Below are 14,493 nucleotides of genomic sequence, written 5' to 3'. Positions count from 1 at the left end.
TAATAACAGCAGTGAAGAAGCAGTTCTTGAACTTGTTGGTACGTATGTTTAAGCTTTTAGCCTGACAGAAGAAGTTGGAAGAAATTATAACCGGAATGGGAGGGGTCTTTGTTGACTGCTTTCCCGAGACAGTGAGAAGTGTAGATGGAGTCAATGGATGGAAGGTTGGCTTGCGTGATGGACTGGGTTATGTTCACAACTCTGTGTAGTTTCCTACAGTCCTGCTTATTTATTTAGCTGCATGTAAAAGATTCCAAGAGGACCAAGGGAATTGGCATCTAACCACTATATAGCATTCACCCATTATCTACAATCCGATCATCTGGCCAATGCTGTTTGTCACAGATGGGCTGCTGCACGTCTTTAACAATGACTCTACACTTCAATAAGTATTTAATTGGCTTTAAAGGTTTTAGGTGGCTCTGGAGTTGTGAAAAGTGCTACATAAATGCATGTCTTATTAATAACTATACCTATCCATTTTCAGTTTAATTTACTATTTATCTGCCTAGGTACAAATCTGGTAAATCTTCTGAAAATCATTATCTGTATCGTCTGTTAATATTTATTACATTGATAACTTTAGCAAAAGTACAAATGTCAAGTTCCACAAAAAACATTAACCAGCAAACTGTAAAGCGTGTGCAGAGAGCGTTGACTTCTTTGTTGCATCTCGTCTGAAAAAAGGGTCTCACTACACCACCCATATGTGCTATTTCAAACAGTTGTTTGAAATAAATGGGTTAATGATTGGTTTCAGACAGTGCTGGACTTGTGTAATCCAACATGTCAGCTTGCAGGCTTTTTGAAACATTTGGTGTCAGAGCACTGGCTCCCTGAGTTCATTTATTGAACACTTTAACACTTTTACCTTTAACTAACAACTCCCACTTGTACAGTGGAGTTTTCTGGCTGCTGTACACATTGTGCTTTTGCTGCCAAACTTAAATAATGGTACATTTCCCCAAAAATTCCTGGGCCACACTGCTCGTTTTTATTTCCCTGGCAACTTATCACAAACTGTGAGGTTTTATTAGGTTGCATTGGTGTGGAATTTTCTCAGGGCCCATATTTACTGTATTTGAAAGTAAGGGTGGCATGGTGTCTCAGTGGTTGGCACTGCTGCCTTACAATGCCAGAGACCTGGGTTTGATTGCAGCCTCGGGTGACTGTGTGGAGTTTTGCATGTTCTCCCCGTGTCTGCGTTGGTTTCCTCCCACAATTCAAAGATGTGCAGGTCAGGTGAATTGATTATGTTAAATTGCCCCTCGTGCTAGGTACATTAGTCAGGGGTAAATGTATGGGAATGAGTCTAGGTGGGTTACTCTTCGGAGGGTCAGTGCGGACTTGTTGGGCTGAAGGGCCTGTTTCCATTCTGTAGTGAACCTATTCTAAATTAAAACATTTGGTGAACTTCTGAGAGGTGCAAGAAGACATGGAATAAATGCAAGTTTCTTTTTGATATGATTTGAAGTTCCAGCATCCACTTCAATGACAGTGTCTGGGGCTGTTAATCTGGTCCAATCAGGGAGCCCGGGCTGACACGAAAGGATGAATGTCACAGATATTGAGCTCCTGAATGCCTAGCTCAGTGAGTGGCAGTGGTATTGTCAAAGGCTATGCATTTGTTTTTAGAAAGGGTGGTTGTTTACGGAATACCGAACTCTGAAGAGTCATTTCAGTGTCCATTACTAAATAGTTGATCTCTTTACATGAGAGATGCCTACACTTGGGGCCTGCTCCATTTTTTAAAATCAAATCCTGCACTATTACCTCGGCCCTTCACCTGGTATCCTGTGCAATTACCATGATCGTTCACCTCATGCCTTACACTAAGACCTTGGACCATCACTGGGTATCCTCAATACAGCCTTCACCTGCTAGCTTCGTCCATGAAGCAGCCTGGTTCTTTATCCTATTCTCTCAAGTATGTGAATAAAGCTGTTCCATGTAGCTGGTATCTTTTCACTCTAATGGTCTCTTCCTTTTGCAAATTCTTGACACAAACGCTCCTTGGAGTGGAACTTCAATTGGGAGCACTCGGCAGAGTCCTGTTGATGCATACATGCCTGTCACATTATCAAAGAACACCAGGAGGTTCATGGTACAGAGAAAGGGTCCTGGCACAGTGCCAGGGCTATGTAAGTATCCTGTTGTGAGTTGAGCAATTGTTTATTATTTCTCAGATGTGACGTACACCAAGCATCTGAACGGAGAATGTTGCCATTTGCAAGTCTTTGCCAATAAAAAAACTGCAAACGCCGGAGGAAAATACAATGTTCTTTCTGTCAGTGTTAGCTGGTTCCTACGGGATAAGAAATAGCATCATACAGCGGCAACCCAGCAACAAGTAAATCATTACCACATACCAATTGGAAGCACAAGAGAGCAACAGAGGCAGTGTCAGCTCAGAAAAGCTGTATGTGGTCTGAATTCTAAAACCCAGTTATTTCAATAGAAGGTCCTTTCATTAAAATAAGAACAGATTTATCTGCAATTAATAGAGTTTTTTTTAATGAATTACAGTGTTAAGCATAAGGCTTCTACACGCCACTTGGTATCTACCTTATCTATGGCCGGGTCTCTGCCTCAGCTAAGAGCTCATCCTGTGCTCTTTTGAACATAAGCATTGAAATGGCATGAACTTTAATAGCTGATAACATTGTCCAAAGATTCACTTTTTCTCCATGCAATGAACTATCAAACAGTGAACAATTCTACTTTGGCATAAATTAGAAGCATGATCCCTGCTTTTCTCTATCTTTCCCTAACTAATTAAAATAATTTTCAGCATGTACTTGTACACAGTAACCATTCTACACACAGCTAAGTCCCACAGACAGAAATTAGATCATCTTTTACTGATATTGTCTAAGGCACCAGTACTGACAATAAGATTGGGGTCCCTGGTTCTGAGTCTACTTGTGCATGGAGAGGTCTATAAACGCAATCTCATACCCATTGATTCATCGCACAGTTGCAATTCACTAACATGGGTGGAAGATACATAGTAGAGTATTTGTTTGTATTAGTCGTTTACAATAAGGATCAATTGGATAGACATATCAGTGCAATATGCCAGTTATAGTATTCTACATAGTCAATGTTTGCTGGTACTCTTTTCTCAACTGTTTTTGAGATTTGAGCATTGTTGGCCAGTAGTGTAGTTATTTAGTGTTATGAAGTCACAGATCCTTTGGTCCAACTCTTTCATGCCAACCAAATATCCCAAACTAAACTAGTCCCACTTGCCTGCATACCCCTCGAAACCTTTCCTATTCATGTACCTGTCCAAATGTCTTTTAAATGTTGTAACTGTACCTGCATCTACCGCGTCCTCTGGTGGTTCATGCTACACGTAAACAGCCGCTTTGTGAAAAAGTTCCTCCTCAGATTCCTTTTAAATGTTTCCCCTCTCACTTTAAACCTATGCCCTCTGGTTTTGAACTCCCTTACCCTAGGGAAAAGACTTTTGCTGTTCACCTTATCTATGCCCTTCATGATTTTATAAATCTCGATAGTGTCGCTTGTCAACCTCCTACATTGTGAAGAAAAATGTTTCAGCCTCTCTAGCCTCTCTTTATAACTCAGAACCCTGTATTACCGGCAACACCTTTGTAAATCTGTTCTGAACCTTCCCCATTTTAATTATTAACTTGTATTGTCTTTTTGAACCACGACAGTCTGTGCAGTGTAGGTATATCCATGCTGCTGTTGAATAGAGAGTTCCTGAATCTTGCCCCAGTGATGATAAATGCCCAAGTCAGTGTGTCTCATTTGGAAGTGATGGTGTTGTTGTGCACCACTTACACTTGGCTGTCTCGCGAATGGAGGTAGTGAGTGTGGGGAGAGCTGCAGATGCAGTTTTGGTAAGTTGCTGGAATGCACCCCTGCTGTACCGCTATTTAGTGAGTGCAAAAAGTCTGAAAGGATATACCTGCTAGACAGAGTCTGTGGCAGGTACTGCGGGAAACCAATAACATTGAAAACCCTACTTAACCTTGTCATCACCAAATCTACCTGCTGCAGATTCGTCTGGCCACAGAAGTATTTGTAGTAGAGATTACTGTATACAATTGCTGTGGAGCCAAAATCTCTTCTTCACATTGAGTATAATCATATTGTCCTGTGTAGTTCTCTCTGCTGGATTTAGCAACTCAAAACTGAGCATCCATGAGACACTGTTGGCCAATTTCAGCAGCAGAAATGCATACAGTCCTGGTCTGTAACCTCATGGCCCAGCGTATCCCTCATTCTCGGGTCACCAACAAGCCAGAAGATTAATTCTCATTGAAGGAAGGGTGTAGGAGGATTCCCCAGGAGCAGCTCCAGGACATATCTAAAACCGAGGTGTTAGTGTGGTGAAGCTACACGTTAGGACAATATACATACCAAACAATGAAAGCAGCTCCCAGTAGACATTCATAATCCATTCCATAACCAATGATAAGAGCAGAAGTAGGCCATTCAGCCCATCATGTCTGCTCCACAATTCAATGATGTTATGGATGACCTGATAATCCTCAAATCCACTTTCCTGCCTTTCCATATAACCTTTAATTCCATTGCTGAACAGAAAATCTATCTCAGTCTTGAGTGTACGTAGTGACCCAGCCTGGACAGATCTCTGTAATAAAGAATTCCTTGAATTCACTACCCTCTGAGAGAAGTCATTCCTCCTCAAATCTGTTATAATTGGGTGACCCCTTAGTCTGAGGTTAGGCCCTTTGATTCTCAACACTCCCACAGGGGTGAAATACAACTCAGCACACCCTCTTAGGATCTCATAGGTTTCAATAAGGGCACCTCTCATTTTTTTAATCTTCAAAGAGTACAGCGTTAATTTACTCAACTTGGGCGGCACAGTGGCACAGTGGTTAGCACTGCTGCCTCACAGCGCCAGAGACCTGGGTTCAATTCCCGCCTCAGGCGACTGTCTGTGTGGTGTTTGTATATTCTCCCTGTGTCTGCGTCGGTTTCCTCCCACAGTCCAAAAATGGACTGGAGGAAAATTAGGTGAATTAGCCATGCTAAATTGCCCATGGTGTTGGTGAAGAATGGGTCTGGGTGGGTTGATCTTTGGAAGGTCGGTGTGGTCTTGTTGGGCCGAATGGCCTGTTTCCACACTGTAAGTAATCTAAATCTTAAAAAAAACTTCTCCTCAGAAGGAAATCCCTCCATTCCCGGTTGGACTGCCTTCTGTACCAGGAGATCTCTCCTTAAATAAGGAGAGCAAAATTGTTCACAGAATTCCATGTGTTGTCTGACTCAGGCCTTGTATTGTTTTGGCAAGACCTCCCTATTTTTATACTTCATTCCCTTTCAAATAAAGGTCAATATTCCATTTACCTTCTCTGTTACCCACTGAACTTGGTTGGTCTTTTGTGCTTTATAAACATGCATCTCCAAATCCCTCTGTGTTGCAGCTTTCCTAGTCCTTAACCAATTAAATATTATTTAGCTCCTCACTTCTTCTTGCTGAGGTGCATAACCTCACGTTTTCTTACACTAAATTCCATTGGATCGAACCTCTGCAGTCCTGCCACTCTCAGTTGTGAATGATGGTGGACAAATAGCTAAGAAACTTGAGAAGGAGGCTTCTCAAATATCCCTGTTCTTAATGAGCATGTCAGTGTAAAATATAAGGCTGGTGCACATGCTTTCATCTTCCAGCAGAAATACTGCTCAAATAATCAATCTCAGCCTCCTCCTGAGATTCCCAGCCTCATAGTGCCAGTCTTCATCTTGATTCGTTCAAGTGTGTTATAAAGAAATGACTGGATACTGGAAATGATTTGGGTTCTGATGACATTTTCATCAATAGAACTGAAGACTTGTGCTCCAGACTGGCTGTGCCATAGCCAGGCTGTTCCAGTCCAGCTACAACATTGGCATCTACACAATGATTTGGAAAATTCACCTTACTGTCCACAAAAACCCAATACCTGAACAGAACCTGAATGACGAGGGCTCTCACATGGAATCTGGTAGAATCACGAGAATTTGAGCGGGGCCTTTCCTGACATCAGAGCCAATTTATTGAACTTCTTAGACTAAATTCCAAGCATCGAGGTGAGATTCTCACTCGCAGCAGTGAGTTGCCTTTTGCTCTTTACAGACTATATTAACTCCAAACCTCACCTTCTTAATATGCAACTTTCCATCCTACAATCCATCACGAACAAAGTAAACATGGACGATTCTTGAAATGGAAATCAGAGCAGGTGCCTGATGACTCCACTCCATCGATTGCTCCAAGGGACGTCCATCTTGGACATTCAGCATCAACAGCTCAAGCCACGCTCCAAGGACACCAGCCACATGCACCATGGTGGCACAGTGGTTAGCACTGCTGCCTCACAGCAGCAGAGACCTGGGTTCAATTCCCGCCTCAGGCGACTGACTGTGTGGAGCTTGCACATTCTCCCCGTGAATGCGTGGGTTTCTTCCGGGTGCTCCGCTTTCCTCCCACAGTCCAAAAATGTGCAGGTTAGGTGAATTGGCCATGCTAAATTGCCCCTAGTGTTAGGTGCAGGGTAAATGTATGGGAATGGGTGTGGGTGGGTGCGCTTTGGCGGGTCAGTGTGGACTTGTTGGGCCGAAGGGCCTGTTTCCACGCTGTAAGTAATCTAATCTAATCACCTATCGATGGGCATTGGCATTCAACATGTGCCAGTCTCTAAGAACACATGGCACACCTCTGATCAACTTGGAGCACCTTTCTGTAGTTCATTGCCTCACCTTAGAACATCCATGCACTTGTCATTGAAATTCTGCCTCAAGGACATGCACCCAGCTCATGGACAGGACCAGGTTATTTGCTGGGCGGCTTCATGCTCACTGATCCTGAGCCTAACTGGATGGTCATGGCATCCATATCTTGTCTTGCTTTTCGTGCTTTACTCCCTTAGCCCTGTGGGAGCTCTGAGTATTATTCACAGTCAGAACCCGAAGTTCCGTCTGAGTTATAAGGGCTGTGTCCAAACAGGTTAAATCTATTAAATCCTAAGGTCCTGAGGAGTGTTGTGGAACAGAGGGACAAAGGAGTACAAGTACATAATTCATTGAAAGCAGCGTCACAGGTAGACAGGGTGGTGAAGAAGGCATTTAGCATGCTAGTCTTCATCAGTCAAGGCAGTGAGTAAAGGAGTTGGGAGGTGATGTTACAGTTGTATAAGTGGTTGATGAGGCCGCACTTGGAGTATTGTGTGCAGTTTTGGTCAGCCTGTTACAGGAAAGACACAGTTAAACTGAAAGAATGCAAAGAAGATTTATGAGGCTCTTGTCAGGACTAGTAGGCCTGAGCTATAGGGAGAGGTTGGCCAGAACACAACTTTATTCCTTGGAACATAAAAGAATGAGGGGTGATCTTATTAAAGTGTATAAAATCATGAAGAGCATAGGTAACATGAATACAGATAGTCTTTTTCCCAGGGTTGGGGAATTGAAAATGAGAGGGCATAGGTTTTAGGTGAGAGGGGAAAGATTTAAGAAGGGCCTGAGGGGCAACTTGTTTATGCAGAGAGTGGTGAGTATATGGAATGGACTGTCAGAGAAAGTGGTTGAGGCAGGTACAGTAGCAATATTTAAGAAACATTTATAAAAATGGATGGGAAGGGTTCAGAGCGGTATGGACCAATGCGGGCAGCTGAAACTAGATGAGTAGTTACCATGGTGAGGATAGATCAGTTTAGGCTGAAGGGCTTGTTTCAATGCTGTATGCTTACTCTATGACTCTATTAGTTGTAAAGATTGCCCATAACATTTTATAATGAGCAGTATCTGAAAAATATCCAATAAAATTGGTTCCAATTCTACAAGCATGTAAACTAAATGCCCCGGAGGTACCAAAATACCCAGTGCAGTCACTTCCATGAGTGTACCTTGTGAGCAGGCGTTGGCTTCAAATCTTTCCTCTACGTTATCTCAGCTCTCACCTGGTAGACCTTTACAAGTTATGTATCATCTCTGACCAATGGCTATCACTAACATCGAAGCCATGATATCAGTAATTGATTCAGTTATGGCTGAGGCGGAACCTCATGTCAGCATTTGTCAAATATTCCATCAGACGTTTCCGAGCAGGGATTAGAAGCAGGTCCTTTAGCTGATTGTATTCCACATTGTCTCCTCCAGTCCACATGCAAAGAACAAAAACATCTCACTCCGACCACCCACTTGCATTTCTGTCACATTGTCTGACCTTACCAGTGCCTCAGCTCATCTGCAACTGATTCCCTCATCAATACTTTTGTAACTTCTAGAACTAACTTCCAATGCAATTTTGACTGATTCCCACTGTTGACCATCTGTAAATGTGTGGTCCTTGAAAATACTAATTCCCTGTGTCTTCATTTGAAGCAAATCCATATCAATTTGTGATAAATGACTTATATTGTTTCCCAGTCAAGCAACACCTCAATTTTAAAGTCCTCATGCTTTTTTTCTATGCCCCTCCATATGCTTGTCGCTCCCTATTGCTGTAATCCCCTCGAGCCCCACAGCCTCCAACATAGCAACATTTCACCTGATTTTGGCCTCCCTGATTTTAATTGCCCCACAATATGTGACCTTGTCTTCAGCTGTCTAGGACCTGAACTTTGGATTTCCCTCCCTAATGCTCACATTGTCCCTTCCTCTCTTTGCTCCTCCACCACACTCTTTCTAATCTGTTTGACGAAGCTTTTGGCCACTTGCCTTTATCTTGTCTTATGTTGACCCAGTTTTGCTTCAGAGTGCCTCTTGTGAAGTGCCTTGGGATGTTTTATGAAGTTTAAAGGTGTGAGATAAATATCTCTTGTTGCTTCTCTGGGTGAGATCAGCACATTGAACACAGAGTAGGAACAAATTAATTACCTGCTCTGTACAGCTCAGCCTGGTGCCTGTGGTGCGTTTACCCTCGAAATACACTACACTGGTGCAGCTTGTGTTTTAACAAATGAAAAGTCATCAGCAGATTGCAGGTGGGGATTTGCTTGTTACAGGATTGGAAGAAAAGTGAGGGCGGTGTAGGATTAATAAATAAACCTTGTAAACTACTAATCTGGATTACTTTAAGTGCTGATGCTAATTGGCTTCATGAGGCTTGGGGTTTTATTCTGCATGTTGGAGAGATGGGTCCCCTTGTTACTTCTTGGTTGTTCAAAGCCCATAATAATTAAGCCTGAGCAGGAGTGACTAATGTTCTCTGTAAGTACATCTTTCACCAGTACAGATTATTCCATCCATTCTGCACAGTCTCTTGCACACAACTACCAATATCACTGTTACATTGCCATCTCATTATTGCATCCATTCTCATTATACTCCACGAATAAGTATAGGCACTGAAAAATAGAACAACTGAACGCATGGTTAGAGAGATGGTGCAGTAAGTGCGCTTTAGATTGCTGGGCCTTTGGAGCAGGAGACAGATTGACATCTTGGCAGGTAACCTTGCTGCTGCAGTTGAAGAGAGTTCGAATTAATTTAACAGACGGCAAAGGAATCTGCAAATGTTTGAGAATATGTAAAGGTGAAAATAGAAGGCAGAAAATTAGCAAGGAAATATAGGGAGTGTCAAGAAATCAAAAGAAAGAAGATAGATAACAAAGGAGTTGTTCCATGGTTCAAAGTATGTACTTCAATGAGCAAGTCAAGTGAATATGATAGATGAGCTAAGGGCACAGCCTGAAAGGATGATAATGTAGATGTTGCTGAAATGTAGCTTAAAAGAAAATGGAGATCAGTATTTCTAGTTTCAAAAAGGATAGAGAATTAGATTTTAAAAAAGGAGAGGTGAGGATTACATTATTGCTAAACCAAGCAGCCACAATTTCGATGAATTACAGAATTGTTATAGTGCCACTTGGCCCATTGTTTCTGCACTGGCTCTGAGCATTTTAACTCCGTGCCGATCTCCTGCCTTTTTCCTGTAACTCTGCAGGCTGCTTCTATTTAAATAACCGTCCAATGCCCATTTGAATGTTCAAATTGAAACTTCCTTGACCACACTTCCAGGCGATGCATTCCAAACATTTACTCACTGAGTTAAAAAGTCTTTTCTCACTTGAGGAATGGTATGTTAGAAGGATCATCAAATGAAATAATTGGGTTGGATGGAGAAACGAAAAGGACCAACCACACAACTCTATTATCTACCCCCAACTACTTGTGTAGAGTGAGAAAAGAGCAAATATATAAATCCAATTGTTAAGAAGTTTGAAATGAAATGGCAGCGATAGGAAGCCATTTCAACTACCAAAATATTACCTCAGATAAAAATCAGAGTTAAAGGTGTATAAGAAGTAGAATTCTTAAAATACCTTCAGGAGGGCATTTATTTTAAGCAAGCATGTGGCAAGCCCAACAACAGAAAGGGGTTCTGTGCTTAGCTTTTGGGAATAACTCTGGGAAGTTTCAAGGGGTGTTAGTAGGAGAATATTTAAGTGGTATTGATCATAGTGCAGTGAAATTGTTGTGGGAGTTCAGTTTCACCACACTGAGACATGAAGCAGGAATTTGGGTGGAGCTGGCGTTGGGTCTGCAGGCACAGGGGGCACAGAAACCCTGGTACTGGCCTGCAGGCTAATCATCCAGTGCCATTCCTGAAGCCAACCATTTTGGCTGAGTCATGTTTCAGTGTCGGCAGGGCTAGCTGCCTTCTCAAAAAGTGTGGTGCTGGAAAAGCACAGCCAGTCAGGCAGCCTCCGAGGAGCAGTCGAGTCGATGTTTCGAGCATAATTCGTGATGAAGGGCTTATGCCCGAAACGTCGACTCTCCTGCTCCTTGGACACTGCTTGACCTGCTGTGCTTTTCCAGTGCCACCGTTTTCGACCCTGACTCTCCAGCATCTGCAGTCCTCACTTTTTCTCTCCGAGCAAATAAGCCTTGCGAGCTTCAATCAGAGGATGCTGACCGGGATTTTCCAAGCTCTCGCTGTGGAGATCCAACAGCAAGGCATTGGGGCCTAGAGTTCCTTGTAGGCCAAAAGGCCCTCTCTCCTGCCTGAGCCTGGCTGCAGCCAAACCCCAGCCTGCAGGGAGTTCCCAGCCCACCCTACCAACAGTAACACACCTGCTGCGTCTGGTTTCTTACTGGTGTCCTTTTCAAAGATTCCCTGAGGCAGCTCTTCCCATGTTGCCACATCTTTTCAGTTCTTGATCAGCCGCTGTAGGCAACTGCTCCTCTCAAACTGGGAAGCCCCAGGTTGACAATATCAAGAGCCCTCCCTTAGTCCTGAATCAGATCAGTAGCATGTCTCCATGTCACAAAGGGGCACTTCCGTGAAAATCCCAGGGAGAGGACCGTGAGTGTGACTTTTACATCCTTGATCTTAATCCCAACTCCTGCGTCCCAGTTCGGGAGGGAAAAGCCAACAAGTGATTTGATGAAACAGTCAATCAAAGATAAATCAGTCAGAATAGTGGTGGAGGTTGGGTACAGTTCAAAAATATTCCCACAAAGAAACATGTTGCGGCTTCAGGGGTGACTCAGTGGTTAGCACTGCTGCCTCACAGTGCCAGAGACCTGGGTTCGATTCCAGCTTCGGGCGACTGTCTGTTTGGAGATTGCACATTCTCCCCAGGTCTGCGGGGGTTTCCTCTGAGCGCTTCAGTTTCTTCCCACAGTACAAAGATGTGCATGTTGGGTGGATTGGCCATAGGAAATGCAGGGATGAGGTGGTTTGGGTGAGATACTCTTTGGAGGGTCAGTGTGGACTCAGTGGGTCAAATGATATACTTTCATGCTTTAGGGATTCGATGATCAGAGCAAGCTAATATCTACAATTCTAAATCTAGCTCCACCCAGAGGATAAGGGCAGGAGAGAAAATGTTGAAAAAGAAAGCTTTATACAAGAGGTCAATACCATTCAAAGCCTGGAGGAATCTAAAAGTGCAGGGTTGATATTGAAAAGAAAATTGGGAAAGCAAAGAGAGGACTTGAAAACTATTGGCAAATAATATCAAGGAAATCCATGTTTATAAATACATCAAGACTGAAAGGATAATTAAAGCAAGGGGAGGACAACCTGTGTGAGGAGGTGGAAAACGTGGGTATTGTTCTTAATATATATTTTGCACCTGTTCTCACAAAAAAGTCACGATGCAGACCTTGTAGCCAAGGAGGAGGAATGTGAGATATTGGATGGGATAAACATCGTGAGAGAGAAAGGCAGCTGTACAAAATTCAATGAGCATTTGAATAGTTAAATCTTTGTGGTGCTGGGAAGAACAGAACCAATTCGAACACTAAAATGAAGCAAAGGACTGCGGATGCTGGAGATCTGAAGCTTGCTGGGAAAACCCAGCAGGCCTGGCAGCATCTGTGGTGAGAAAACAGGGTCAACATTTCGAATCCGATGACTCTTCATCAGTCCATTCCATGCTGAAAGCCAGTTTGAATCGATTGTGTTGCTCTGCCGACTATTGGCCAAGTTATGACTGGAGTAGTAAACCTATTGCATTCCTTCATTTTCATATTGCAGTTGAGTTACGTTCTTCAAACTGTGGGAGTGGAATGTACGCTTTGAAAACTATCGTTCACCCCCTCACCCCATACCACAAGTATTTTTTTTAGAATATCAAATAATGTAAGGCTATGCGCTTTGGCAAGAAGAATAAAAGTATTTATTATTATTTAAATGAGGAAAGACAGCAGCAATTTACAGAACAGGGGGGTTGGGAGTTGTTCGACATCGATTACAAAAATCGAGGATCTAATTCAGTTAATAGAGACGACAAATGGAGCATTTCAAAGGGAATGTCATTTAAAATAGAGATGTCACGCTAAAAGAAGGGAACTGCCTGAAACATTGACTCTCTTGCTCCTCGGATGTTGCCTGACCAGCTGTGCCTTTTCCAGCGCCACACTTTATCAACACTAAAACTCTGCAAAGCCCTAGTTGGACAACATCTGGAATACTGTGTCCCTTCTCTCAGAAAATATACATGGAGGGACTCCAGAGATTGATACTGAGTATGGAAGGATTTTCTAAGGGGGGGAGATCGAGTTGGTTAGGCCTGTACTCATTTGAGATTGGAAGAATGAGAGGAGACCTCATTTAAACATTCAAGATTATTAGGGGTAAATACAGAAGTTGCTGGAAAAGCTCAGCAGGTCTGACAGCATCTGTGGAGAGAAATCAGAGTTAACATTTCAGGTCCAGTGACCCTTCCTCAGGACGAAATCCATTTCTGAGGAAGGGTCACTGAACCCTAAACATTAACTCCGCTTTCTCTCCGTGGGTGCTGCTACACGTTCTGAGCTTTTCCAGCAACTTCTGGTTTGGTTTCTGATTTCCAGCATCCGCAGTTCTTTCAGTTTTTATTGAAGATTATTCGAAGAGTTGACAGGAGAGATGCTGGGAGTTTTTTCCCCCTTGTGTGACAGTCCAGGACCAGAGGGCAGTGTTAGAATAAGGTGTCATTCAGTTCGGACAGAAATAAGGAGGAATGTCTTCTCTCGGAGAGTAGTGAACATGTGGAATGGGGCTGTTGAGGCTGAGTCATTAACTATATTCAAGGCTGAGAAAGACAGATTTTCAGTCAGTAAGGGAATAGAGCGTTACGGAGGTAAGGCAGGAAAGGCAGGATTCTCAGATCATCCATGATCTCATTGAATGATCTACTTCTGCTCTCATGTGGCCTGATATCAGTTAGACCTTCCCATACGCTCACTGATATCTGATTTTCTCTCCAATGCATATTCCCAGTCTGCCATTGTCTTGTACACAGGGTGACCCCCACATCCATAGAATCATTTTCCGCGGTTTCAGCTACCTGCGAATTACCGCGCTCCAAACATATTATAGGGAACCGGCGACCAGGAGGCTGCTGGGAATGAACGTTTCCCATCGAAATGAATGGGTTTGCTCCTATCTGTGGTTTCAGGCTTTCGCAGTAGGTCCTGGAATGTAGCCCCACGAGCACGAGGGACTACTGTACTGCATGTAGTAAGTTATATAGAAATACGGAACCAGGGTATTCACCTGAGCCAGTCTAAGTGAGCATCAACTCCACTCAGGCAGAGATTCTCATCCATGTCTTACCTCACCTATTTTTAAGTACTGACATTTTCTTCATTTAATCACTTACTCCCACGGAACATTCCACAGCTGCAACCTTTCCTTCTCCTCTTTGTTCCAAAGGAACAGGAGTAGGCCACTCACTATTTGAGCTTGCTGTTCTATTCATTCTGAGCGTAGTTGGTTTATCAACTCCATTCAGTTGCCTTAGTTCTTTTATATCTGTTTCCATTGGAGAGAAGAAGGTTGGGAGGTGACTTGAGACATATAAGATAATCAGAGGGTTAGATAGGATGGACAGTGAGAGCCATTTTCCTCAGGTGCTGATGGCTAGCACGAGGTGACATAGCTTTAAACTGAGGGGTGATATAGGAGAGATGTCAGAGGTAGCTTCTTTACTCAGAGAGTAGGTGGGGCATGGAATGCGCTGCCTGTAACAGTAGTAGTCTTGCCAACCTTAAGGGCATTTAAATGGACATTGGTTAGAC

General features: G+C 43.2%; 1 protein-coding gene across 30 annotated transcripts in view; it reads left to right on the top strand.

The window, feature by feature from the left end:
- kif1aa (kinesin family member 1Aa) overlaps positions 1 to 14,493 on the top strand; it is a 326,170-nt gene that overhangs the window by 73,740 nt on the left and 237,937 nt on the right. The window lies entirely within an intron of this gene.

Source organism: Chiloscyllium punctatum, chromosome 6 (genome assembly GCF_047496795.1).
Source record: "Chiloscyllium punctatum isolate Juve2018m chromosome 6, sChiPun1.3, whole genome shotgun sequence".
NCBI lineage: Eukaryota > Metazoa > Chordata > Chondrichthyes > Orectolobiformes > Hemiscylliidae > Chiloscyllium > Chiloscyllium punctatum.
The sequence above is the reverse complement of the archived record's forward strand: the minus strand, read 5'-3'. Positions and strand labels throughout refer to the sequence as shown.